The sequence below is a fragment of the Rhipicephalus sanguineus genome, chromosome 9 (genome assembly GCF_013339695.2).
Source record: "Rhipicephalus sanguineus isolate Rsan-2018 chromosome 9, BIME_Rsan_1.4, whole genome shotgun sequence".
In the NCBI taxonomy this organism is placed as follows: Eukaryota; Metazoa; Arthropoda; class Arachnida; order Ixodida; family Ixodidae; genus Rhipicephalus; species Rhipicephalus sanguineus.
In genome coordinates, this window is record NC_051184.2 from 147,597,094 (window position 1) to 147,601,572 (window position 4,479).

A 4,479-nucleotide genomic window follows, 5' to 3' on the forward strand; every position below is an offset into this window, starting at 1 on the left:
GAAGGCGCTTCAGAGCAGGACAGAGATGCTCATTTATGTAGATCTGCGCAGAGTCTGAAATTCCGATGCCAGTGTTGCGGATGCGCATATTTTTTCCTTTCCTTAGTACAAGATCTCGCTTTGCCCTAGACTTAAACTGAACTATAATGTTACTGCGGTGAGGATTTCGGGTAAACACCCGATGACATATTTCTATGTCAGAGTCCTGAATAGGCTCATCTCGGGCGAAGTTTTCACTCTTCGCCCAAGACTACGGTTTCAAGCACATTACATCTAGCCCTCACTATCCTCAAAGTAATGGACTTGCAGAGGCTGCAGTGAAAATGATTAAGACATCCATGACGAAGACCAAGGACCCTTACCTGACACTTCTAGCTTACAGGTCGACTCCTTTGAAGAATGGATATAGCCCTGCCGAACTGCTCATGGGTCGTCGGCTGAGATCCAGGCTTCCTCTTTGTTCCACCAAGCTGACACCCCAATTGCCAGATCAAGACAGCCTTCGGAATTTTGAGGAAAGATACAGAAAACGTCAAAGGAAATGCTTCGACAGACGCCACGGAGTCCGCGACTTGCCGGAACTTCTTTATGGAGATGCCGTGTGGATGACAGATCTGAAGAGCAAAGGGACAGTACAAGCCCCAGCCGATGAGCCTCGATCTTATTGGGTCAACACCGACACTGGTGCTGTACGCAGAAACCGGACGCAGCTAGTTCCATGTTACCGAAGTCGCAGATAACGTCAGTACCAGTGATTGTGCTATAGACACTCGCTCGCGTTGCCAGGACACTTCCCACGGGCATACCAGAAGTGGCAGGTGCGTGAAGCCGCCTGCTTGCATTGGGAGATGTTGTAGATGCTGCCATCTAGAAAAAGCCAGGCGAAGCTGGTGACAGCGTGTGCTCGAGGTGCGCGTGGCTTGGCTCCTGGGCTAGAACGCGTTTTGGAATAAACGTGTGTCCACGTAACTCAGCCTCCTGCCTTCTCGCTCGTCCCTGACGACTTCAACAGTTTTTCTGTAACTTCTGAGAGTCGTGGACATATCGTGAAGCGCACCGCAGCCAGAACAGCCCTCTCCGATACACTTCTGTCAGGCGTGTCGATCATCGCAGCCGCATACGATTTGGAAAAGCATAGTCCAAGTCATCCTTTCTTTCGCAGCTGCGTTAATAAACCGTGCCCAGGCAGAAAGAAACACATGCACGATGACCGAGCCACATCTTTAGTTCACGCGAGTACAACGAAATCCTTTTGACGCGTCTAAGACTTCTCCAGTTATATCAACAATGGCAACCGTGAAGAATTCTCCGCGTATGACAATGTTATCCCCAACGTTAACGTGCTTGCCTTGCCTCCACACAAGGCTTATGCCAAAAAATGTGGTGCGGCACATAACAATAACAAACGCTTGACAAAGCTAACACTTTCTTCTGGATAATCAGCCCCAAAAGACAACCGATGAGCCGGCGTCGGGTACAAGTACTCGCGCTCTACAGCTGCCGCTAATTTCTTGCGACGCTCTTCGTAAACAATTCAAAAATAAATAAAAAAGAAAAAACTTATTTCATCTTTGTTGTGCCTTCCTGCGCAAATAACCGTGACAGTGCTCGTCAGTACACGTTTTTTAAAGACGATAGTCTTTCTTGGGGAACTTAAACGCAGAAATTTTGGTCTGTCTTTCTGTCTGTCTGTCTGTCTTTCTGTTTGTCGGCACGTCCCTCGATTCAGCCACTCGGCCAAAGTTGAACCACTTGCCCAAGGGCCAGCCGTCTTGAACTGGTGCGGCTGTTCATACTTGTGAACGTTGTCGATCAAAAAGTAAATATCATGCATATCTGAGGTGCAACATCACTAGGTAAGTATTACGTGGCGTGTTCCTTTAATAGAAAATGCATACATACGTAATTTTAAGGACCCTAGTTTCTTAAGCTGCGCTGAAAATGCATAAGAATGGAAGCTTGAGCGAGTTGGTATGCGTTCATCTTTGTTGAAACAGCGCTCACTAGACGACAACGAAGTAAAAGAAGGCACAGGACAGGCGCTGCCTGTCCTGTGCCTTCTTTTACTTCGTCGTCGTCTAGTGAGCGCTGTTTCAACAAAGCTGAAAATGCGACTGCGCTGAAATTTGCCTTCCTCCGTGCCCTTCGCACAAGCTCATTGTTGTGTTTCGGTTTCGGTTCTGTATTGCACTGTACGAATGCCATGGGTTGGTGTTGAAAAACTTTAGTTTTGAGAAGGCCAAGAAGGTGAAAAAAAAATATTTAAAAAATGAAAAAGCAGCGTTGTGGGCGGCCTTCAGGCTGCCGGTTGTGGGCGCCGCTCTGGCGTTCCTGTTTTACCCAGGCGACGTGTAAATAAAAGAGTGTGTGGAGAGTACTCGTTGAGTGCGGACGTTTCTCTGCAAAGGTCTTCGCCTGCTGCTGCGCCGGGACTACCAGCACGCAACACAGCACTCATGTTTCCCGACGTATTGCCAGATGGCGTCCATATCTCACACAGCGCCTCTTCTATCGTCTTTACACGACATTTGCAGCGAAGCACGCAGATACGCGGCCAATTTTTTTCTTTGAACGACGACAAACAGCGCACGCACCAGCAAAAACACAGCAGCAACTGCGATAGGCACAGTGTCTTTTGCCTACCGCGCGAAACTAAACGCCCGACGACAGCACCACCGTATTTTCGTGACGTATGTCCGGTGGAATTCGTCTATACTATATTACGCATGGCTATGCTATGCTGGGAGCTGCTCGGCACATACCCGCTTAGTGTGGCGCATACTCGGCCAGTTTTGTGCGGACGATTCCCGGAGGTTTGCCCAGCTCCGCTATTAAAAAGCTGGAGGCCACCCTAACCTTTCACTTGGGTGCCTAGTGGTCGCACTCGCCAGTCGGTGTTAGTGTGCCCGGGTGTATTCCTTGGGTTAACCTTGTGTTCTGCGTGGTTGAGATGAAAGCCGTCAGGTGCCGCAAAGCGATTGGTTTCGGAGATGTAATTGCATGCTGCTTATAGAAACTGCAATTTTAACTGATGACATACTTTAATGTCCACCCCATCATATTGCCACGTGCGTTTCTTTATCACTTTTGCTGTATTAGGTTTTCGGCCACAAAGACTGTCAGCAACCCTCAGCGCGAACCGCGCCTCATTGTTCGAGAAGCTTCGCGATCATTGTAGATCGTTTTCTTAAGACTGCGCGCAAGACGCGCACACTCGAGCTTATTCTAGAATTTGCACGACAGCCACCGATAACGCTGGAATATTCGACGGCGCATGTTTAAATGCCGACGCGCTTCACCGCTTGTCAGTTGATCGACGGTCGACGCTCTGTTCGCCGCTATCAGTGCATTGCTGTAGTTTGCCTTTCAGTTTCCCGGCCACAAGTTCGGTCAAACAAAGAGTTTCATCTCTGCGGTGCTCACTGCTGCCTTCGTCGACGTCACGACCACGTGACATCTGGTGTATGTGCTGGGTACGTTCATGTTCGGGACGCCCCCGTGAAGCCGTGAACCCAGCCCCGCTCGTGAAGAAGACGCCGACACCATCAGGGACAGTCGAGCAAGCCGGAGAATCAAAGGTCTACACCCTCAATTTGGACACCTACCGGACAAGCCAAGAACCACGGCGACGAAGACAACGGGCACGATGACAGCCGCAGTGTCCCCTGCAGCTGTCGTGATGCAGCTGCCCAGAGAGCCGCATACCTTCCATGGATCGCCAAGCGATGACCCCGAAACCTGGCTGGAGACGTTCGAAAGGGTCTCAGCATTCAACAACTGGAACACCGAGGACAAGCTGCGCTACGTGTACTTTTACCTGGAAGACGCGGCAAGGACTTGGTTCGAGAATCGGGAATCCAATCTACGAACCTGGGACATCTTTCGCAGCGCTTTCCTGGAAAAGTTCACAAGCGTCGTGCGAAAGGAACGGGCCGCCGCATTACTGGAAACTCGGGTGCAGTTCCCGAATGAAAAGGTGACAATCTTCGCGGAAGAGATGAACCGACTGTTCCGCCATGCTGACCATGACATGCCCGAAGAGAAGAAGGTTCGTTTCCTCATGCGAGGAGTAAAGGAACAGCTCTTCGCTGGACTTATGATGAATCCACCGAATACCGTCCAGGAATTCGTCTCAGAAGCCACGACCATCGAGAAGACGCTGGAGATGCGCACCCGGCAGTACAATCGCCGCGCATTTCAAAACAGCACAGCTGTTCATGCCCTCGGATCCGACGACTTGCGCGAAACGATCCGAGCCATCGTGCGAGAGGAGCTGCGAAAGCTCGCACCTTTGGCATCGCCCGAAGTGACGTCGATTGCTGACGTTGTACGCGAGGAGATCCAACAGTCACTGGGTGTTCCTCAGCCGACACCGCCGCAGCTGCAAGCAGTGAGCTATGCTGCTGCAGCCCGACGCAACGCCCCCCTCCTCGCCCACGTCAAGACGCCGCACCGCCACAGCAGTTCCGCCACCAGGCA

General features: G+C 51.0%; 1 pseudogene; it reads left to right on the top strand.

Annotated features, from left to right (window-relative positions):
• The first annotated feature begins 262 nt into the window (after window positions 1-262).
• Window positions 263-894, top strand: LOC125759997 (uncharacterized; annotated as a pseudogene).
• Window positions 895-4,479: the final 3,585 nt, after the last annotated feature.